The sequence below is a fragment of the Gopherus evgoodei genome, chromosome 8 (genome assembly GCF_007399415.2).
Source record: "Gopherus evgoodei ecotype Sinaloan lineage chromosome 8, rGopEvg1_v1.p, whole genome shotgun sequence".
NCBI lineage: Eukaryota > Metazoa > Chordata > Testudines > Testudinidae > Gopherus > Gopherus evgoodei.
The window spans coordinates 47,723,939-47,747,471 of NC_044329.1; the positions used below are offsets into that span (position 1 = coordinate 47,723,939).

General features: G+C 48.0%; 1 protein-coding gene across 8 annotated transcripts in view; it reads right to left on the reverse strand.

The window, feature by feature from the left end:
- Positions 1-23,533, reverse strand: part of DNM3 (dynamin 3) — a 369,829-nt gene that overhangs the window by 242,736 nt on the left and 103,560 nt on the right. The gene's annotated exons all lie outside the window — the stretch shown is intronic.

The following is a 23,533-nucleotide window of genomic DNA, read 5'->3' on the forward strand; positions in this document are numbered from 1 at the left end:
ACTGCAGCTCAAAACCATCAACTCCTGTTCTCTTAATCCAAATCTATGTCAAAGCTCTCTCAAAATATAAGAAAGGAGGACGGAGAGAGTGGATCTATATATGTACTTCAAGAACAACATATTGCTAAGTGTGAGGGTTGGAATAAATGACCTCCTGAGATCTCTTCCAACCCTAATCTTCTATGATTCTAAGGAACTTTCCTTTCTCTTTTGAGTATTGGCTACACAGCTGGTCCCCACTCATTGAAGATTAATTAGCCATAGCAAACTTCTCCAGAGGAGGGCTAGGACAAACTATGCTGCAGAAATTGTTCAGGGCTGCTCTCCCAAACTGAGTATCTGATCGGTCTGAAAATTCCAAATAAGTGCATGACTTGAGCATCTTTAAGCCTCTGAAGTAGAGGAATTTCTCTGACTTGTTACAGAAACTGCTTTAAAACTGGCAGGTCATATACTAAGTCAATCATGTACTGATATACTAGTAAGGTCTCAACAAGTCTTCATACAAATTTATATCAATTAGTCTTCTCCCAGAGATTGCCTATCTCCATACAGTATGAATTCAGAGGCTTTTGTGGGTTTAAATGCAATTGAAAAAGCAGCTCAGGGCCATTTTCACATCTAATTTGTTCAAGCCCAGCCTCCCTTGGCAAGCTGTGAGGTTTACAGAAGCACACTGTGCATACAGATAGACTGATTTAGGTGAAGTTCATATGGCCTTAGTCAGCAATTTGGGTAGCAGACACATGATCCCCTTTGACATCAGGGCTTGGTTCTCAATGACTCTTGTGCCTAATGTTATAATCACAAGTAATACAATTTTCAGAGATAGGCAGATAGTTGGGAACATTCTCTCAAAGACTGAAATAACAATTCCATCAATTCTCAGTATTAGATTTCAGTGCCAATAAGGTGATGACTCATAAGTAGGTGGGAAGACATGAACAAGTCTCTTCAAGTATCTTTTAACAATAGTAGGTATTAAAAAAATGCAAGTATTAAAAGATCAGTGGAGTGGAGGATGATATGCAGATATGGCTACAAAATAGATTGACTGTACTCCAGACTAATCCAGAGTGTATAAGTGGTAACAAAAATATTTGTCATTTATGCAGGCATTGAAGCTTTTACAGTGAGAGCACAGCTGAGATGGTGCAGACATGTGAAAAGACAGTTACTGATCTTTGTAACTGTTGTTCTTCGAGATGTGTTGCTCATATCCATTCCAATTAGGTGTGCGTGTGCTGCGTGCACGTTCGTCGGAAGACTTTTTACCCTAGCAACACTCAGTGGGTCGGGTGGGAGCCGCTATGGCACCGGATATATACACCTGCCGACTCAGCCACTCCTCAGTTCCTTCTTGCCGGCTACTTCGACAGTGGAGAAGAAGGGCGGGTTTGGAATGGATATGAGCAATACATCTCGAAGAACAACAGTTACAAAGGTGAGTAACCGTCTTTTCTTCAAGTGCTTGCTCATATCGATTCCAATTAGGTGATTCCCAAGCCTTACCTAGGTGGTGGGGTCGGAGTGAGATGTTGCAGAATGCAAAACTGCTGAGCCAAAGGCTGCATTATCTCTGGACTGTTGAACCAGAGCATAATGTGAAGCGAAGGTGTGGACCAAAGACCAGGTAGCTACACGACATATTGCCTGGATGGGTACACGAGCCAGGAATGCGGCGGACGAAGCCTGAGCCCTGGTAGAATGCACAGTGAGGTGGCTCAAGGGAATGTGTGCCAAGTCATAACAAGTACGGGTGCACGCTGTCACCCAAGATGAAATTCTCTGGGATGAGATAGGGAGACCCTTCATTCTGTCCACCACTGTGACGAAGAGCTGGGGCGTTTTACGAAATGGTTTTGTCCACTCGATATAAAATGCAAGCGCTCTACGGATGTCCAGGGAATGCAATTGTTGCTCCCGTCATGATGAGTCCGGCTTCGGGAAGAAGACCGGGAGAAAGATGTCCTGGTTAACATGAAAGGCTGAAACCACCTTAGGGAGGAATGCCGGGTGTGGTTGCAACTGCACATTGTCCTTGTGAAACACAGTATATGCTGGGTTCACCGTGAGAGCACGAAGCTCGGAAACTCGTCTGGCCAATGTAATGGCTACAAGAAAAGCTGTCTTCCAGGACAGGTATAGCAACGAGCATGTTGCCAACGGCTCAAATGGGGAAGACATAAGGCTGGTTAGAACCAGGTTGAGGTCCCATGTTGGGGCGGGGCGGCGAACTTGGAAGTATAGGCGTTCCAGGCCCTTGAGAAATCTAGTAACTATAGAGTGCGAGAACACGGAGTGGCCATTCTCCCCTGGGTGGAAGGTAGAGATGGCCGCCAAGTGCATCCTCAATGAAGATACCGCCAGGCCCCGCTGCTTAAGAGACCAGAGGTAGTCCAAGATGGTAGGGATCGAGACCTCAGTGGGAGTAACATTCTGCATTCTGCACCAGCAGGAGAAACGCTTCCACTTGGCCAGATACGTTGATCAAGTGGAAGACTTCCTGCTACCCAGGAGTACTTGTTGTACTGAGGCAGAGCAATGCAACTCTGATTGGTTTAGCCACGCAGCAGCCACGCCGTGAGGTGAAGGGCCTGCAGGTCTGGGTGGCGAAGACTGCCATGGTCCTGAGTTATGAGGTCTCGGTGGAGTGGCAGGGTAATTGGGTTGGCTATCAACAGGTCGAGCCGCGTGGTGTACCAGTGTTGCCTGGGCCAGGCTGGAACGATCATGATTAGGTGCGCTCTGTCCCTGCGGAGTTTTAGCAGGACCTTGTGAATCAGCGGGAATGGTGGGAAGGCATAGAGCAGCCGATTCTTCCGTGGCATTAGGAATGCGTCCAAGATCGATCCCGGTGAAAGACCCTGGAAGAAGCAGAACATCTGGCATTTCCTGTTCATGCGGGAAGCAAAGAGGTCTATGTGGGGATATCCCCACTTCTGAAAAATCGAATGAATAATATCCGGGCGTATCGACCACTTGTGGCACAGAAAGGACCTGCTCAGTTGATCCGCCAAAGTGTTCCGAATCCCTGGGAGAAAGGACACTACCAGGTCTATCGAGTAGGCTATGCAAAAGTCCCAGAGTCAGATGATCTCCTGACAAAGGGGGGAAGATCGAGTCCCTCCCTGTTTGTTCATGTAATACACGGCCGTTGTGTTGTCTGTAAACCCTGAGACACAACGGCCTTGTATATGTTGCTGGAACGCCTGGCACGCCAGGCGGACTGCTTTCAGCTCTTGGACTTTTATGAGTAGCGCCAGTTCCTGAGATGACCAGAGGCTTTGAGTACGAAGGCATCTGAAGTGAGCACTCCAGCCGAGAGATGACACGTCTGTCGTCAGGGTCATTGAGGGTTGGGGCGGAAGGAACGGCAGCCCTGCACACACCAGGGAGGGAGTCAGCCACCAGTCTAGGGAGCCTAGAGTGCTCGGGCGAATGGCGACTATCGTATCTATTGGGTCCCTGCCCGGGCGGTATACCGAGTTGAGCCAAGTTTGGAGAGGATGGAGGCGGAGTCTGATGTATTTAGTCATGAACGTGCAGGCAGCCATGTGACCTAGGAGACCGAGACAAGTGCAAGCCGAGGTCGTCGGGAAATTCTGTAGAACTCGGATGATTGTTGCCATTGCCTGAAACCGTGGCTGTGATAAGTAGGCCTTGGCTAGACCAGAGTCCAGGGTAGCTCCTATGAAGTCTAACCTCTGCGTGGGAACCAGAGTGGATTTCTCCATATTGATCATCAGGCCTAGACATGTGAATAGGTCCTTGACAATGCCCACATGCTGGGTGACTTGTGTCTCGGAGGCTCCTCGGATGAGCCAATCATCCAGATACGGAAAAACATGTATCTGACGTCGGCGGAGATATGCGGCGACTACGGCCATACACTTCGTAAATACCCTTGGGGCTGTAGAAAGGCCAAAGGGCAGGACGGTAAACTGGAAGTGCTGATGGTCGGCTACGAAGCGAAGGTACCTCCTGTGCGGAGGAAAAATGGCAATGTGAAAGTAAGCGTCCTTCATATCGAGGGCAGTGTTCCAGTCTCCAGGATCCAAGGACGGGATAATGGTCCCCAGGGATACCATGCGGAACTTCAACTTTATCATAAACTGGTTGAGTCCTCGCAGGTCTAGGATAGTTCTGAGACCTCCCTTTGACTTGGGGATTAGGAAATAACGAGAGTAAAACCCCTTGCCCTTTTCGTCCTTTGGTACCTCCTCTATCGCTCCCATGGCGAGAAGCGTCCGCACCTCTTGCAAGAGGAATTGCTCATGAGAGGGGTCCCTGAAGAGGGATGAAGTTGGAGGGTGGGAGGGCATGGTTAAAACAAATTGGAGGTGGAATCCATATTCCACCGTTTGTAGGACCCAGAGATCTGAGGTTAACTGGGACCATGCTGGGAGGAAGTAGGAGAGACGGTTGGAGAAGAGAGGAAAAGGATCCTGGCCTGTAACTGGTACACTGTCCTCGGGCGCACCTTCAAAAGTTGGACTTTGGTCCCACTGGTGGTTTCGAGGGACCTTGGTTTTGGCCCCCTTGGGGTCCTGACTGGCGTCTACGCCCACCTCGTCCGCGCCACCTGCCAAAGTCTTGTCTGTGTCTAGGCACAAAGTACGGGCGGTGAGGCTGGGGATGGAAAGGCCTGCATTGGGTCACTGGTGTATGCATGCCTAGAGAACGCATTATGACCCTATTGTCTTTCAGGCTTTGCAGTCTAGGGTCAGTCTTTTCCAAGAAAAGACCTTTACCATCAAACGGCAAGCCCTTGATGGTATACTGCAGCTCTGGTGGGAGGTTGGAAACCTGCAGCCATGAGATGCATCTCATGGCAACACCCGAGGCTAGAGTCCTGGCTGCTGAGTCAGCTGCATCTAGCGAGGCCTGGAGGGAAGTTCTGGCCACCTTCTTCCCCTCCTCCAAGAAGGCAGCGAACTCTTGGTGGGAGTCTTGAAGGAGTAGCTCCGTGAACCTACCCACCTCCGCCCAAGTGTTGCAATTATAGCGGCTGAACAGGACTTGTTGATTTGCCACCCGGAGCTGTAGGGCGCTTGCCGAGTACACTTTGCGGCCGAGCAGGTCCATTCGCCTAGCCTCTTTCAACTTCGGGGCTGGCGCCTGTTGGCCATGGCGCTCCCTCTCATTAACGGACTGAATGACTAGTGAGCAGGGAGGAGGATGGACATACAAATACTCATACCCCCTAGAGGGTACCATGTATTTACCCTCGACTCTCCTGGCCGCAGGAGGGATAGAGGCTGGAGATTGCCATATAGTGTCGGCATTGGCTTGGATGGTCCAAATAAATGGTAGGGCCACTCTGGTGGGGGTATCCGCCAACAGAATGCTCACTACCAAGTTGTCTACCTCTGGGACCTCCTCCATCTGGAGGTTCACATTGAGTGCTACCCTCCTGAGGAGGTCCTGATGGGCTCTCAGGTCGATTGGAGGAGGGCTCGAGAAGGATGTTCCTGCCACTGCCTCATCTGGAGAAGAGGAAGAGGAGATGCTGGGGACAAGTGAGTCCTGCGTGGTCTCTTGCTCTTGGACAACCTCCTGCTCCAGTGGGACCGGGGAAACCGGTAGGTGGACTGGTGCTTCCTCCATACCAGCCGGAGGGGGACGGCTAGCTGTTGCCTCTGGCACTCGGTGCTCTGATGGGGCAGAGCAAGAAAGAACTACTGGAGCACCTTGGGCCTGGTGGAATGCCCAAGGTGTCCAGAAGGACCACTGATGTGGGCCTTGGTCCTGGGTCTGGGCCTCTTGAAAGACTCCAGTGGGCACATCAGAATCGCGGTCCTAAGTATAACAGCTGTCCACGTGGGACGACACTGAAGTGTGTCTGGATGGCCATGGAGGAGCAGAGAAGCCCTGGGCAGAGTTCCTGTGTCTAGCGGACCTTGCTCTACTCGGCACCGGAGACTGGTACTGGGAGGCATACCGGTACCGGGAGGCATACTGGTACCGGGAACGAGATCAGGACCTGCAACCGGAGCAGTGCCGGGAGGTCGACCGAGATCTCGAGGCTCAACGTCGGGAGCGGCTACAGGAGTCACAGTGCCTGGAGTGGTGCCGGGAGCTGGAATGGTGCCAAGAGTAGCGGGCCAGCAAACGGGATACCGACCGGTGCTGGGAGTGCAACCGGTACCGAGGAGGAGAACATCGGGAGCGGGAGCGCCGTCGGGAGCTAGAATGTCTGCAGTATCGTGATCGTGAACGGTGCCGGTCAGCTGTGCCGACAGAAGGTGGTCTTATCAAGGCCGGCTTGCCTATAGACTGTATTGCCCGCACCGGCGGTGCCAGGGGTAGAGGCAGCATCGACTCTGTCATGGCAATCGATTCCTCACCGTTGAGAATGTCTCCGGCGTGGATGGGATAGTAAGCTCTACCGCGGCTCGCACCGGGGAACTAACAGGCGCCGGACTTGACGGCCTTTATGGGACCAGAATCGACGGTGCCGACGTTGTCGGTGCTGCGGCAGGTGTCGGCGTGGGGAGATCCAACTTAGACAAGCTCTCTAGCTGCGGTGCAGGCAGCACAGAAGCAGCAGGAGTCTTAGTCTTTCTCGACCTCGGGGAGAGGGAGCGGTGCAGAGCTGACTTCGGTGCCGGCGATGGCCGGTGCCGAAAGGCCTTGGCAGTACCAGCACAGTCCGGTGCCAAGGAGGCGCTTCTGTCCGCCGATTGACCGGCACTCAGTGCCGAAGGCAGAGGGTTGAGAGCTGCCTCCATGAAGAGCTGTTTAAGTCTGAAATCCTGCTCCTTTTTTGTTCGTGGCTTGAAAGCCTTGCAAATGTGACACTTAGCTGTCAGGTGCGATTCCCCGAGGCACTTCAGACAGGAGTTGTGTGGATCTCCAGTCGGCATCAGCTTGCGACAGGCCGAGCACAGTTGGAAACCCGGTGAACCAGGCATGGGCCCCGGCACCGGGTGCAGGGAAAGGGCTAATCCCCGAACCCCTCTTAACTATATATAACTATGCTATAAACAGATAAACTAAGTATAACTATATAAAAAGTTTACAACTATCTACACAATAATGAACGAGAGAACTACGAGTAGCTAGGGAAGTGGAGGTCAGCTAAGCCGCGCTCCACTGTTCCAACGACCGACACGGGCAGTAAGAAGGAACTGAGGGGTGGCTGGGTCGGCAGCGGTATATATCCGGTGCCATAGCAGAGCCACTTCAGGGGGCACCCAGCCGACCCACCGAGTGTTGCTAGGGTAAAAAGTCTTCCAACGAACGTGCACGTGGCGCACGCACACCTAATTGGAATCGATATGAGCAAGCACTCGAAGATGAACCATATGTCTGAGAATACAACATTGAAAGCTGTCTTCTGTGGTGAATTAGAGATTGGAACTCGTTTTGGGGCAAACCCGGGAAGCATTACAATGAACCTCTGAAAGCCAACCTCCAATCTTGAAATGAGCACCTCAAATACCTTAGAGCTCTTAACCCACAATAGGACCCAATGGCAGCAGCTCTGCCACCTTGGACTGGAAGACTTCAAGAGCTCATGGACTGCTGCAACCAAGGAGGAACAAACAAGATATAAAGCTAAAAGCAGTGCACATTTATCTTCAAGAGTTTTTACCTGTGGCACTTGTAGACGGGGCGGTAGGTCAAAAATTGATCACTGATCTCATCTCAAGACCTATGATAAATGACTGTTACTCATCCATCAAACTCGATAGGAGACTCCATCATCATCAGTTTGATTATATGTGTCTATCTGTTCCAAATGGGCCAAAATGAAGGGAACAAAAGAACAGTAATCTTGCTGAAAGTTCACAGTGAAAATCTTTGATTTTTCCTGGTTAGGTCATTATCAAAGATATCTATGATTTTCCAGAATGATGTGTTAAAGAATGATTGTTCTTGCAAACAATCAGCCAAAGCAATTAGCCAAATCTCTAGGCCAGCAAAGATTTCAGATGGTGAAGAACCTGATCCTGACTCTTTGACAAGAGATATGAAAAAGCTGATACAAGACTCTTGCATTTCTGCAGTCAGGTTCTTGTGTGCTGTTATACCAATTTCACTAAAGGAAACATAAGAATAAGCACACATTTCCTTCACTGTCTGATCCACGAATAGGTGAATGATTACATTCATGGATTTCGGAAGGGGTCACCAGTTGCTCTTTGAGTGCTATGGACACCAGAAGCTGCATTTGCCATTGACTTGGCTAACCCTAATATAAAACAGAGGCTGGCTCTTTGGGTGAGGGGGAGAACCTAAAAGACTTCCTCTAATAAAAAAGACGGTTACTCACCTTTGTAACTGTTGTTCTTCGAGATGTGTTGCTCATATCCATTCCAGTTAGGTGTGCGTGCCGCGCGTGCACATTCGTCGGAAACTTTTTACCCTAGCAACTCCAGTGGGCCGGCAGGTCGCCCCCTAGAGTGGCGCCACCATGGCGCTCGATATATACCCCTGCCGGCAAACCCGCTCCTCAGTTCCTTCTTGCCGGCTACTCTGACAGTGGGGAAGGAGGGCGGGTGTGGAATGGATATGAGCAACACATCTCGAAGAACAACAGTTACAAAGGTGAGTAACCGTCTTTTCTTCTTCGAGTGATTGCTCATATCCATTCCAGTTAGGTGAATCCCAAGCCTTACCTAGGCGGTGGGGTCAGAGTGAGAAGTCGCAGCCTGGAGCACTGCAGAGCCGAAGGCCACGTCATCTCTGGACTGCTGGACCAGGGCGTAGTGGGAAGCGAAGGTGTGGACCGATGACCAGGTAGCTGCCCGACAGATCTCTTGGATGGGCACACAGGCGAGGAGAGCAAGCGATGACGCCTGCGCCCTGGTAGAGTGCGCAGTCACACGGCCCGTAGGGACGTGAGCCAAGTCATAGCAGGTCCTGATACAGGACGTTACCCACGAGGATATCCTCTGTGAGGAAATGGGAAGCCCTTTGATTCGGTCCGTTACTGCCACGAAAAGCTGGGGGGAATTGCGGAACGGTTTGGTCCTTTCCACATAAAACACGAGAGCCTGACGGACATCAAGCGAATGGAGTTGTTGCTCCCTGCGTGACGAATGAGGCTTCGGGAAAAAGATGGGGAGGAAGATCTCCTGGTTGACGTGAGAGGCTGAGACCACCTTGGGGAGAAAGGCAGGGTGCGGTCTCAGCTGCACCTTGTCTTTATGAAAGACCGTATACGGAGGATCTACCGTGAGGGCCCGGAGTTCCAACACCCGTCTAGCTGAGGTGATGGCCACTAGAAAGGCAGTCTTCCAGGAGAGATAGAGCAGGGAGCAAGTTGCTAACGGCTCAAAAGGAGGGCCCATGAGCCGAGCCAGAACCAGGTTGAGATCCCAGGTAGAGGCAGGGGGTCGGACCTGGGGGTAGAGACATTCTAGTCCCTTCAGGAATCTAGTCACCGTCGGGTGAGAGAAAACCGAGTGGCCATCCCCACCCGGATGAAAGGTGGAGATAGCCGCCAGGTGAACCCGAAGGGATGATATCGCCAGGCCCTGCTGCTTGAGGGACCAGATGTAGTCTAAAATATTGGCGACAGAAACCTCCATAGGGAGGAAACCCCTCTCCGTGCACCAACAGGAGAAATGCTTCCACTTGGTCGAGTATGTCGCTCTGGTGGAAGGCTTCCTGCTGCCCAGAAGCACTTCACGCACCGGGGTAGAGCAGCATAATTCAGACCTGGTCAGCCACGCAGGAGCCACGCCGTGAGGTGCAGCGACTGGAGGTCCGGGTGACAAAGCCTGCCGTGGTCCTGGGTGATCAGGTCCAGGTGAAGGGGCAGGGGAACTGGGTCGGCTATGGCCAGGTCCAGCAACATGGGGTACCAATGTTGCCTGGGCCACGCTGGAGCTATCATAATCACGCGGGCCCTGTCCCTGCGCACCTTCAGAAGGACCTTGTGGACCAGCGGGAACGGAGGGAACGCGTAGAACAGGTGGGCTATCCATGGGATAAGGAAGGCGTCCGCTACCGACCCGGGCTCCCGGCCCTGAAAGGAGCAGAACGCCTGGCATTTCCTGTTCCCCCGGGATGCGAAGAGGTCCACCCAGGGACAACCCCACCTCTGGAAGAGTGAGAGGGCGACGTCCGGGCGAAGGGACCACTGGTGTGAGAGGAAGGATCTGCTCAGGCGGTCTGCCAGCGTGTTCCGTACTCCAGGGAGGAAGGAAGCCGTGAGGTGAATGGAGTGGGCTATACAAAAGTCCCAGAGCCGCATCGCCTCCTGACATAGGGGAGAGGATCTCGTGCAGCGCTGCTTGTTGACATAGTACATGGTCATCGTGTTGTCGGTGAATACCGCGACACAGCGACCTCGAAGCTGATGGGAGAACGCTTGACAAGCAAGACGGACCGCTCTCAACTCCCGTATGTTGATGTGGAAGTCCACTTCCTGAAGGAACCACAGGCCCTGTGTCCTCAGGGTTCCGAGGTGGGCCCCCCAGCCCAGGTCTGAGGCATCCGTTGTTAGGGATACCGAGGGTAGGGGCGGATGAAACGGGAGCCTCGCACACACAACGGACTGGTCTAGCCACCACCGGAGGGAATCCAGTACTCCCTGGGGGATGGTGATAACTGTGTCCAGTGAATGTCTGGTCAGCTGGTACTGCGCGATGAGCCAAGATTGGAGGGGCCTCATGCGGAGCCACGCATAACTTGTCACAAATGTGCAGGCTGCCATGTGGCCTAAGAGGGTTAGGCATGTCCTTATAGAGGTCAGGGGGGCCGCCTGCAAGCGTTGAATGATGGCCGACAGTGACTGGAACCTGGGCAACGGCAGAAGGGCCCTGGCCAAGGTGGAGTCCAGAACGGCCCAGATGAACTCTATCCTCTGCGTGGGGAGCAGAGTGGACTTGTCCACGTTGATAATGAGGCCCAAGGTAGCAAAGAATCCGCTGATCCTGCGGACGTGGTTGCGGACCTGCAGCTCTGATGTGCCTCGAATCAGCCAGTCGTCGAGGTAAGGGAACACGTGAATGCGACTGCGCCAAAGATATGCGACGACGACTGCCATGCATTTCATGAATACCCTCGGGGCCGTGGAGAGGCCAAACGGGAGGACCGCAAATTGGTAATGATGGCGGTCGACCACGAACCGAAGGAAACGTCTGTGTTGCGGCAATATGGCGATATGAAAGTAAGCGTCCTACATGTCGAGGGCGGCGTACCAGTCTCCAGGATCCAGAGATGGGATAATGGTCCCCAGGGATACCATGCGGAACTTCAACTTCACCATATGTTTGTTGAGTTCCCGCAGGTCGAGGATAGGTCTGAGGCCTCCCTTGGCCTTGGGGATCAGAAAGTAGCGGGAATAAAACCCCTTGCCCTTCTCGTTCTCCGGAACCGACTCTATGGCTCCTTTGTCGAGGAGCGTCTGCACCTCCTGGCAGAGGAATTGCTCGTGAGAGGGGTCCCTGAAGAGGGACGAGGGTGGGGGGCAGGAGGGATGGTAAGACGTAAACTGCAGACGGTATCCTATCTGCACAGTGCGTAAGACCCAGCGGTCGGATGTTATTTGGGTCCATGCCTGGAGGAAAAATGAAAAGCGGTTGGAAAACGGGGGGGAAGGATCTGTGGGGGAAACTGGTACCGCGCCCTCGGGCGCACCTTCAAAACAAAGGTTTGGGCCCAGGTGGGGCTTTGGAGGAGCCCTGGTTCTGCCCCCCTTGGTTGCCCGACTGTCTGCGCCTGCCATTTCTGCCACGGCGCCTATTGAGGTCCTGCCGCTGGCGGAATTGGGGATACGGCCAGCGCTGCTGCTGTTGTTGCGGCCGGAAGGGTCTGCGCTGTGTCCTGGGCGTGTGCATCCCTAGGGAGTGCATGATGACCCGATTGTCCTTCAGGCTTTTTAGCCTGGGGTCTGTCTTCTCTGAGAACAGGCCCTGACCTTCGAACGGGAGGTCCTGGATGGTATATTGGAGCTCCGGTGGAAGGCCAGAAACCTGAAGCCAGGAGATGCGGCGCATTGTAACCCCTGAGGCGAGGGTTCGAGCAGCCGAGTCTGCTGCGTCCAAGGAGGCCTGCAACGAGGTCCTTGCGACCTTCTTGCCCTCATCAAGAATCCCTGCTGGTGGTGCTGCGGCTGAGGTAGGTGCCGGGCGCTCCACTCGAGTCTGCCTGGATGGAGTCGCAGACTTCGAGGGCCTTGCTTCGGGTCCCGGTGCCAGGGAAGGACGGTGCCGGGGTGTCTTTCCGGTGCCGGCACAGTCCGGTGCCGGAGTAGAGGCGACGGTCTGCGTCAAAGTTACCGGGTTCAGCGCCGCTTCCATAAGGAGAGTCCTTAATCTCTGGTCCCTCTCCTTTTTTTTCCTAGGCTTAAAAGCCTTGCAAATGCAGCACTTGTCCGAAATGTGCGATTCCCCCAGGCACTTTAGGCAAGCGTCATGGGGATCGCTGGTCGGCATCGGCTTCTTATAGGCCGAGCATTGTTTGAAGCCCAGCGAACCAGGCATGGGCCCGGTGCCGGGTGGGGCTACGGCCCCAACCCGCTAATAAGTATTTACAACTATTTACAAACAACAATTAACTAACTATACTTATATAACTATTTGCTACTAACTACAACTATGAACCATAAAACGAAGGAGAGCTAGGGACGTGGAGGACAGCAATGCCGCGCTCCACAGTTCCAACAACCGACACGGCGGTAAGAAGGAACTGAGGAGCGGGTGGGCCGGCAGGAGTATATATCGAGCGCCATGGCGGCGCCACTCTACGGGGCGACCTGCCGGCCCACTGGAATTGCTAGGGTAAAAAGTTTCCGACGAACGTGCACGCGCGGCAAGCACACCTAACTGGAATGGATATGAGCAATCACTCGAAGAAGAAGCTATGTTAGGGAAATCTCTCACTCTGTGCAGGCTTAAGCAGTAAAGGCCACACAAATTGAAAATCCTTTGGAGAGTATCCTTCTCGTAGAGATAGAAAAAAGTAAATCTGTTGAGCTAAATAATTTTCTTCAAAAGCAGCACATCCATTTAAGTCCCCACTGCTTCAAGTCCATCAGAACTAAACTTCATGAAACAGATTACCAGACTCAAGGAACCAGATGGCACTTGCCAAAACCACACCACCAGTTCAGCCCCTAACAGTGACTAGACAACTCTGTGTGTTTATATTTTATATATATATATATATATGCAGGACCTGAGAACAGAGCACAGCAATCTCCCAGAACAGAAACCAGTTACCATCACAGTAGAAGACATCCAGCAGTGGGTCAAGAACATGAAGAGCTGGACAGCACCTGGAACAGACATGATCCACACCTACTGGCTAAAGAAACTAACAGCAGTGCATGAATGCCTAGCAGCACAGATGAGCCAGCTGCTGGCAGCAGGCTCCCACCCAAACTGGCTAACACAAGGAAGGACAGTGCTGACCATGAAAGACCCCTGCAAGGGAATAGAACCATTCAACTACCGGTCAATAACCTGCCTCCCCACAAAATCCTATCAGGTATCATAGCCGCCAAGCTACAGGACCATATGGGCCAGTATATGAGCACAGCTCAGAAGGGCATTGGGAACAACACCAGAGACTCAAAACACCAGTTGCTCATAGATAGAGCAGTCACCCAAGACTCAAGGTCTAGACAGACCAATCTGAGCACAGCCTGGATTGACTACAGGAAAGCCTACGACACAATGCCGCACACGTGGATCTGTGAATGTCTGCTGCTATACAAAGTTAATAGGATACTAAGAACCTTCCTCAAGAACTCAATGGGACTATGGAAGACAACACTGGAAATCAACTCAAGGCAGCTTGCACAAGTGGCCATCAAGTGCGGCATATACCAAGGTGATGCACTGTCTCCACTGCTGTTCTGCATAGGCTTAAACCCCCTCAGCCAGATAATTACAAGGACTGGATATGGGTATTGGTTTTAGGAGTAGAACTACCATCAGCCACCTCCTCTACATGGATGACATCAAGCTGCATGCTAAGAATGAACGAGACATCGACTTGCTAATCCACCTGACGTGGATTTACAGTGAGGATATCGGGATGTCATTCAGACTGGAGAAGTATGGCCGGATGGTAGTGAAGAGAGGGAAGGTAGTCAAGACTGATGGGGTGGAACGACCAGCGGGCCACATAGCAGACATACAGACCAGCTACAAGGACCTTAGCGTACCACAGTCACATGGAAACCACGATGAGGAGGCAAGGAAGACAGCAACATCCAAGTATCATCAAAGGATAAGACAGGTCCTGAAGAGCCAGCTCAGTGGGAAAAACAAGATCCACACCATTAACAGATACGCCCTGCCGGTTATCAGATACCCTGCCGGTATAGTGAGCTGGCCAAAGGAGGACATGGAGGCTGCCGATGTGAAGACCCGGAAGCTCCTCACAATGCACGGAGGTTTCCACCCCAAGTCCAACACCCAGAGACTGTATACCAGCCGGAAAGAAAGTGGGCGGGGCTTGGTGAGTGTCAAAGCCACTGTCCTGGACGAAACCCAAAGCATCCAGGAGTACATCAGTAAGATGGCCCCCAAAGATAAGCTGCTGAGAGAATGCCTGAGGCAGCAGCAGACATGGGAGGAAGACCAAGCAGAAGAAGTGCCATGGCAAGACAAGATCCTGCATGGGATGTACCATCGACAGATAGCTGAGGTGGCTGACATTGGGAAATCCTACCAGTGGCTGGAAAGGGCTGGACTAAAAGACAGCACTGAGGCACTGATCATAGCAGCACAGGAACAGGCACTGAGCACCAGATCCATTGAAGCAGGGGTCTACCACACTAGAGAGGACCCAAGGTGCAGACTGTGCAGAGAGGCCTCAGAGACAGTCCAACACATAGTGGCAGGATGTAAGATGCAGGCAGGAACAGCATACACTGAACAGCACCACCAAATGGCTGGCATTGTGTACAGGAACATCTGCACAGCGTATGGGCTAGATCCTCCCAAGACCAGATGGGAGATTCCACAGAAGGTTGTGGAGAATAGCAAGGCTAAGATTCTGTGGGACTTCCAGATCCAGATGGACAAGCAGGTACTGGCCAATCAACCAGACATTGTGGTAATAGATAAGGACCAGAAGACAGCGATGGTGATAGATATAGCAGTGCCAAGTGACAGCAACATCAGGAAGAAGGAATATGAGAAGCTGGAGAAGTATCAGGGCCTGAAAGAGGAACTAGAGAGGATGTGGAAAGTGAAGGCCAAAGTGGTCCCAGTGGTGGTAGGAGCACTCGGGGCTGTGACTCCTAAGCTCCTTCAGTGGAGTGGCTCCAACAGATCCCAGGAACAACATCAGAGCTCTCTGTCCAGAAGAGTGCAGTGCTAGGAACAGCTAAGATACTGAGCAGAACCCTCAAACTCCCAGGCCTCTGGTAGAGGACCTGAGTTTGAGGAAGACACATACCACTTATAGGAGTGAGGGGGGGTGTTATATATATATCGATTAAAAATCTAGAGATCCCGGGATTTCCAAACTCAAGACAGCAATGATCAGTGAAGAACTGAAAGGAATCAGGGCCATGGTTTCTTTATACTCAGTCTCCAAACATTTAGATCCACCAAAGCAGGGTCTCTAGAGGGTTCCAACTTGGATGCCAAAGGGGCATGCACTATCCAAGAGTATGGAATCAACTTGGACAAAACTTCTCTCATAGATCCACAGGGACAGATCTGTTTAGAGATAGAGATACTCTCCCAGCAGAATCAATGAGAATTGTGTACACATGCACAGGAATAACAGAAGTGATCTCTCATGTAAATAAGTGATAAGGATTTTGCCCTTCATTTATATATCATAATTCAACAGAAAACTAGAAAGAAGGCAAGTTATTTGCATCCAATTCCTATATACTAATATACAGTCTGATGTTCCCATTAAGCTATGCATGTGTGTGCTGAACCAAAAGATGCTAAACAGCACACAGGCTACCTCATGCATGCGCACGTCCTGCTGCCAAACTGCTCCTTCCAGCAGGCGGGAAGAGGAGGCTTCAGTTCCCCTCTTTCTCCTATAGCTGAATAATTTCTCTACTCGTGGCTTTAGTATGTGCTGCTGTAAATTATTCCAAAGTTTCAGATCCCTAGAAGGCTCCACTATGTGGCAGCTGCTGAGAGTCTCAAGGTGGTACTCATAGACCATGCAATGCAAATCATAGCTTCAAACAAGTTAATCAATGTTACTGGTTTACTTGAGTGGATGTTTTCCCAAGTGGGACTTCCTCTGAGCCTTGAGAGGAGTGAAAAACTGAAAAATTGTCCTAATGGATTTAAGGAAGACTGTGCTTTTCTTCAATTTTAGTCAAAGAAATCTCAATGCCCACCCCACAATTGGTGGGATTTTCAGATGTGCTTAGGTGATTTAGGAGCATATGTCCCAATAAAGTGCAAATCCCATTGAAAGTTAAGTCACTTGGGCACTTTTGAAAGTTCCACCCAAGAACTTTTTCTGAACCTACTGTTGGAATCCTGATGCCCTGAGTTGAGCGTTAATCTTATTAATGCATCACAAGCAGCAAAGCTTGCCATTTTCATACTCTGCAAAATCTTAATTCCGCCTTGTCATCCTACGGGAGGTGAGAGAGAGTACTCAGGCCTTGTTCTATAATCCTTTAGACCTCTAAGGTGCAATAACTGGCAACACTAATGCTCTACATCAATTTTTTGTCTATTCATTCTGACATCGTTTTTTTTTAAAATGGGCTACAGTGGGAGTAATACTAAGCTGCACTCCTAGGACTAAGATACTTGTGATGCCATCTTTCACTTAAGAATGGAGTGGGCGTGAGCCCACATCTCGTGTATTTCCTTCCCTGCTGATCAAAAAATGGATATTTGCAGAGTCACTGTAGCCATGTTGGTCCCAAGATACACGGAGACAAGGTGCAGCGGGGCAGTTGCCCCACTCCTGAAAAAGGCTAGGCTAATTGGGGGGAAGCAGCCACAGCTGGGGTCATGCCCCAATCAGGCCACAGCTGGCCCTATAAAAGGGCTGTGAGCCAGGAGCTAGGTCAGTCTCTCTCTAGCTGTAGAGAGAGGAGGACAGGGCTGCCTGGGAGAGATGGGTACCTGAGTAGAGTGGTGCTGGGGAAAGGCAAGAGGAGCTTCAGCCTGGTAACTCCCCAGCCTGCAGGCCTTGTGCAAGGCCTACAGAGATACTGGGGCTGCAGAGGTGTAGCCTGGGGTTAGGCGGAGGCAGCTGGTCCAAACCCCCCTCACTAGTGATGAGTGGTTTACAGAATGCAGTCTGCCCCAGTGAGCGGGGGCTAGATGACGACTGGCAGTAGCCACTGAAACAAGGTGGGGATAGAGGATTGGGGTTCCCTTGGGAGGGGAGACCCAGAGCATGGTGGGGTACTGCTGAGGCAGCACCCAGGGGTAAAGGGCACCAGGGTCCAGGAGGGACATAGAGCTAGCAGCAGGCGAGACACTGGCCAGTAGGGGCGCTCTGAAGCTGGTGAAGAGCTAATTCACAGGACAACCAGCAGGAGGCGCCACACTGGAGGGTCGTCACTTCGCTACACAAGGCAGGTGAGGTAATAGCTTTTATTGGACTAATTTCTTATTGGTGAAAGAGACAAGCTTTCAACCTGAAGAGCTCAGTGTAACTTGAAAGCTTGTCTCCTTCACCAATAAGTTGGTCCAATAAAAGACATTACTTCACCAGCGTTATCTCCCCAACAGAAAGTCCTAGCCAACCTAAATGAATGGGCAACCCTATTGTAGATCACATTCATGGAAAAGAAATGTTAGGTGATGTACTTTGGAAAGAACACTTTATAGCCCAAAACTTGGCTGGATCTAAACCATAACTGCTCTGGAAGAAGATCCAGGAATCATTGAAGATAGACAGCTATTGTGATGTGGTTTGGAGGAGGCCTCCAGTTCCAACAATTCAGCAACTGTGTCAGCTCTTGCATTTAATGGATAAGGAAAAACTACCATTCTAAAACACCGAAGAAACAATTCTTCAGGTGACAAGGGTAAGATACTCTACTGTGATAATGCAGTTCCTCATTATCACAAGCCGAATCTATGACCTAAATTATATGAGTACATTGAACTAAGGGATTTTTGTTTGTTTTCAGAAGTTCAGAAAAGAATGACTTTGGGAACAAAAGCAAATTCCATTCCCATTCTTCACTGACTATGAGGATGAAGGAGAATGCAACCAAATATATTACTTAATCTTAACTGAGATTTACTGCTTCAGACTCAGAGTAGAAATTAACATTTGAGAAGACACCATAAAGAGTCCATAACAATCTTCACAATATTTCCTAGACTCTACAAGCTATTTTCCAAATGAAGAGACTGACGGAAGGATCAGTCAGAAATGACACTGGACATTAGTCATTTTGTCCTCTTCCTGTGCTTATAATAAAGGAAAGAGTTACAGTTAGCGCCCTACAGTGCACAACCTGCTTCTTAGTAGTTTGGTTGGTTCAGTTTGATTCCCTTGGAGCATTTAAACATCACTATCTACAACTGTACTCTGTGCCAGAGTTCTGAAGTCATTTTAAAGCGATTCTGATTATTAAAAAGGCAATTTGTTCTGTTTGATCAGCCCTGCCCACACACATTAGCTAAAAATAAATGCAACTCATTATTTCACCTACTGCAGTTTCCTCCCCTAATTATCTCACAGTGTCAGCCAGTCTAGAATACTTGATACTAAAGCTAGTACAATTTTCTCATAGCTTACAATATTACATCTGCCAACACCAAGATATGAATTGCCAGATCATACTAAGTACGCTTTACGTATATATCCACCTATGGCTACCATTAAGCATACAGACCTCTAAAGAGTTAACAACTGACATAGTAACGAATAGCCTACACTAGGAATAACCTTTTGTCAGAAGGGGGCCCTTAATCTCCCTCAGACTAGATGGGTGAATAGCAAGGTACAAGACAGAAGTGTCAAGCCAAAAAGGTATCCTTCAAAAACCAGGAATTCAAACACAGCAAAGCCCAGCGACAGGAACAAACTGTGTCAGGCAGATTGAAAATGGCAGTGAGGGGAACTAAAAGACTAGCTAGCCAAAGCCAGAAAAATAAAACAAAAAGGAAATGATGTATTTCAGAAACAGAAGTCTACAGGAGTCAGTGGGTCTGCTACACTATTGGAGAATAAAGGAAAATCAAGGTGGAAAGGGACACTGCAGAAAAAGTGAATGGATAAAAATTTTCAGAAGCACCTAAGTCCAATTTCCAAAACTGACTTAGTCACTGAGGAGCCTAAGTCTCTTTAAGAGACAACATGGATGGCCCTAGACTAGCTGCCAGCAACTGGCACCCTAAGCGAACCATGCAATCAGCGCTCCCCACCCCCAAACCCAAGGGCAGATCTAGGCTGAGGTCTTTGGTAAGCTGAGAGACATTTTGCCCCTTGTTTCCTTTTGATGTTTTTAAGCATTTTTTTAAAACAGAGGCTTAATTATTCGGTTTGTCCATCTGTCTGTCAAACCAATGTTTCTGAGATCAGATAAAATAGAGACACGACATTTTCAGAATAGGTTTGTACACAACAGCTAGATGATATTTCATTCAGATTTCAAATACAAATGCATTAAAATGTTAATTATAATTTTTATTATTACAAATCCAAAATCATCTTCACCACTACCTCGATATAACACCACCCAATACAACACAAATTTGGATATAACACTTAAAGCACTGCTCCGGGGGGAGGGGGAGCTGCGCACTCTGGTGGATCAAAGCAAGTTCAATATAACACGGTTTCACCTTTAACGCTGTAATATTTTTTGGCTCCCAAGGATAGCGTTATATCGAGGTAGAGGTGTATTACGCTATCCTGCTTTAACTGCCATTACCACCATATCCAATATGGAAAGAAATAAGAAAACTCTTAAATGAATCTTAATGTGTATTTACAAAACACTCCAAATAAAAAAAACAGTGCTCTTAAAACATGACTTTTCTTGCTTTAAGTTTTGAAAATTCAGTCACTATTTCTTTTAGATCCAGTTTTCTGGCTATTTCATGCTCTATTGACATTGTAGCAAGGCCAAAAAGCCTCTCCTGCACCATTGTTGAGCACAGGTATGTTTTTATCAATTTTAAATTTGAGAAGCTACGTTCCCCAGTAGCTATGGAAACTGGCAAAGTTAAAAGAACGCGTAGAGCTATAAAAATGTTTGAAAAACTGAGTTTATTTTCACAAACAAACTTCAGTACCTCTTCAGGAGTGGAATGTTCTTAAGTCGTCTTGAAAAAGCCTAAAGCTCACTACACAAATCCGTAGCATCAATGTCTTCTGAATTTTCATGAGTCAATGCCGACTCTCTGCTCTACATGAATTTCCAGCTATGCAACCTTGATGTATATTCAAGTTAGGGTGTCACTAGCATTGCCCCTCTTGTTGCTGGCAGATGTGTTTCATTGCGGCTGAGTTATTGTTTATCAAAATTGCGGAGTGGGTCATTTTGACCCCATGTCGCAAATTGAAAAAAAAATTCACAAAAATATTATTTACTTTGCAGTAAATAAAAGATTTGACATAATAAATTCTCAGAAATGTAGAGAAATAAATTATAATTTATAATCCCTCTGTACATGCATGGGAATTGAAATAATGACATCTTTGTTATTTTATTTAGTTTTTTTAAATTAAAAAAATGAAAAAATGAAAAAGATTACTTTTTTTTCCTTGAATTTGGCGCCCCATTTAATTCAGCAGCCTAGGTGACTGCCTAGTTCGCCTATATGGACGGGCCGCCCAGAGAGAAAATGGTAATTAGTCTCCTACGGTGCCTGAGTTGCTTCTGAAAAATTGGTCTTAAGTGCTTCTGAACATTTTGCCCATCTACTTCTGTGCATCAGTCTACAGCACAGAGTATGTTGGGAAAATACTTATGTCGGACTTACCCTCTTCAGGTAATAAAGATGCAGAGCTGTCAGAGACTGACTTGTCAAAAGAGAGGTGCTAGAAGAAAGCCAAATTAAATAACAAGTCCGCAGGATCATATGGTATACCTAGAGTTCTGAAGGTACATAAGAATGAAGTAGCTAAGCTACTGAGGAAATGTAATCTATTAAAAATAAGCTGCTATATTAGAGGAGCATAAGGAAACCAACATTGTGTCTCTCTCTTAAAAAGACAAGATTGTGAAAGCTACAGATCAGCATGCCTTGCCAGGTAAACTGTTTGAAATCAGAGAGATAACAGCATAAAACATGAACAGACACAGGATAGGATAGAGACAAAATAGCATGTTTCTGAAAAAGAAGAACTATTGGTCTTTGAGAGTGATAATACGAAAGTGGATAAAGGAGAGAGTTGTATTTATTTACATGTTTGAAAAAGCCTTTTATAACATCCCTTAGCCTGTTAAGGGAACTAATATACTGACATAAAGAACTGTCATCATTATAAACTGGTTAAGAGACAAAACAAATAGAGGAAATAAACTGTCAGCTTTCATCAAAGAAAGATGCTAATCATGGGGTGCCCAAAGAATCTGGACTAGGACTGCCAGTGTTTAAAATAGGTATCAGTGATCTGTACAAGAAAGTAATCAGTGAAATGACAACATTTGCAAATGACAGTATTTATGTTGGTCAGGCCAAAAGAAGACCAAGAACTACAGGAAGTCCTAGCCAAGTAGATCATTAGGCAAAACCATTGTAGATCACATTAATGGAAAAGAAATGTAAAGTGATATACATTGGAAGGAACACTTTACAGCCCACATGCTTGGTTGGATCTAAATCATAACTGCTTAGGAAGAAGATCCAGGTATCATTGAGGACAGCACAATGAAGACACTCAATTAACGTGCAATGGAGGTCTAAAAAGAAAACAAGAAGTTAGGTTGTATTAAGAAAGGAACAGAGGGTACTGAAAATATAGTATTGCCATTAAATAAGTTGATAACCTGCCCTTACCTTGAATATTGTGTTCTGTTCTTACCATCTCAGAAAGGAATCTAGCAGAAATAGACAGGTTCTAGAGAAGGGCATTGAAAATGATTAGAAACATAGAAAGACTTCCTTCTGAGGGGAAGTTTAAAAGACTAGGGCTCTCTACAAGCCAATTTTTTTTTAAAGGAGCGTATAGTTTAATGAGAGGACTAATAAGAGAGGGCATAGCAAAGGTATAGAACAAGTGAATGATATGGAAAATAAACTAAGAGCTCTCATTTACCCTCCTCTCATTGTATAGAAGAGGACATGAAAAAGACTACACATTTAAAACTGATTAAAAGGAAACATTTAAACACAATTGTTCTGGCACAGGAGACTGAGGTCAAGAGTTTAGGATTAAAGAGGATTAGACGTTTATGAGATTGGGTAACAAATTATAAGGAATATAAACACAAGAGTATTTCAGAGGCAAAAATCAACCACCAACTCTGTGGGGACTAGGAAGAAACTATGAAGTATCTGGTACTGGCAAGCTACTAGATGAGATGGACCATTGGTCTGATCCAGTACAAAAATTCCGATGTTCCCAAGATTAAGACATGAGGACAGATGACTAGCCCACCACTGCGACTCTGACATGATTTCTATCATTGTTATTAAAAGCACTTTGGCCCTATCTGGGGTCTAAGTCATTTTCAGCCACAGTTAATGGTGGTCACTAGGGATCCATTTTTGACTATAGGTAGTTTTCAAGTGATTAAGGCACTTAGGAAGCTAAGCCACTTTTGAAAATCAGACTTTGACACTTGAATATGTTATCCCCTATAACCAAGGCATATACAACTGACTTCTGATTTCTATATTGAATTCAGTTCCACACTAAAACCTCAACTTTTTAGTCACAATAGGAAAATAAGGTTTTCTTTTAAAAAAAGTATAAATAAACCCAGGTACAGACTGTATGCAGACCAATCAGCCAGAATACTCATTCATACTATACTTGTCGGGACCTTAAACTCACGTTTAATTATTGAGTACACACACTATTCGCTTTAGGGAAGCCAACTGCACAACAGTTCTTTCCAATGCAATTTGTTTCCTACATTCATTCTGCAATTCTTCAGACTAGTTCATCCTTTCACCCACATGCATAACTCCCAGTGGGGTAAGTGTGGGCAAATCAAGGGGAAACTGGATGTTTCTACTTTGTAGCCTCTTGAAAGTTGATGATGCGGAGTTATGGATTTGCATATATGAGAAACAGCACAGGCGGGTATTTCACCACTGGGACACTTAAGTACAGTTCTACTCTGAAAAGTTTCTATGCAAAAATGCTTTTTACTCAGCAGAAGTGCTCTCTGAATATATTTAGAATCTAATCTACTTTCTTTAGTGACAAAAGAAAGACTACTACTTTTTCCTATTGTCAGTGCTGCAAAGACAACTTCCAATGCTGGATTTTTTTGGCTTATGCCTCAACAGAAATGTTAATTAAGTTTAATTTGCAGGGACATCTATATGATCTCATTTTCTCTATATTATGCCTTCAGTAACAGTCATGCATCACCAGCTGCAGCATATGGTTATATAGGTGAAAATGGGGCCAGCACTTGACTGTTCTTTTTTCCTGAAAAAACAAAAACCACGCTGGCAATGATGCAAGATCTAGAAAC